Consider the following 824-nt stretch of genomic DNA (forward strand, 5'->3'; position numbering starts at 1 on the left):
GTACACGAGTACCAATTCCAATTCTTGTTTTTATATCCTGTAAGATATATATTAAAGTATTCAATTATAAACTACTACGTTTTATATTATATATAGCTTTTCTTTAACAGAAACGTTACGAATCTACTACAGATTATTTGCGTGCTAATACTGCACTTTTTTAACGATCGTTTCTTAAGTGTCCGACAGTAGATTATATCGGTAGTGGTTTAGTACTATTATAGATAATGAAGGGGCGGGCGTACGGAATATCTGCTTAAATCCACTGCCTGTCATTTCCGAAATGCTGCAACGCCATCTAAGTATACTTGTATTCGAAGCACGCATTATAAATAATGATAACGTCTTCTCTCAGCAGTCTTAACTCCAATTTTTCCTTGAGTCATATTTACACCATAAGAGCATCTGCAACAACACTTTCCTCAGCTAACTCCTCGTTAGTATAGTGGTTAGTATCCCCGCCTGTCACGCGGGAGACCGGGGTTCGATTCCCCGACGGGGAGAGCGCATTCATTTTTCGTTAAAAGATTCTTTTCATTTCGGCCATTTAACCAATCCGTCTTTCTTAAAACAAACTTTACAGATGTCGTGGGATGAATGACTGCGAGAATCACCCCCAATTAAAACGTTGCGTTTTCAAGCCACGTCTTACTGCTCCGCTCTCATTTCAGATAAAATTTACAAGCGAAGCCAGGAAAATGGCGTTTTCACCCAAACTCTTGTGCCTGAAAGGTAATCAGCATCAAACACTCACTTTTTTTCTAATTCGACGTTTCCACGTACCGCAGGGTTTCAGCTTCGGATAAGACAATATCGCGGCTTTA

The 824-nt window shown here is 39.4% G+C and overlaps 1 non-coding gene across 1 annotated transcript; it reads left to right on the forward strand.

Moving 5' to 3' along the window:
* The first annotated feature begins 431 nt into the window (after positions 1 to 431).
* trnad-guc (transfer RNA aspartic acid (anticodon GUC)) lies at positions 432 to 503 on the forward strand. Its single transcript has one exon. It is a non-coding gene; the product is annotated as a tRNA-Asp (tRNA).
* Positions 504 to 824: the final 321 nt, after the last annotated feature.

The sequence above is a fragment of the Erpetoichthys calabaricus genome, chromosome 1 (assembly GCF_900747795.2).
Source record: "Erpetoichthys calabaricus chromosome 1, fErpCal1.3, whole genome shotgun sequence".
Classification (NCBI taxonomy): Eukaryota; Metazoa; Chordata; class Cladistia; order Polypteriformes; family Polypteridae; genus Erpetoichthys; species Erpetoichthys calabaricus.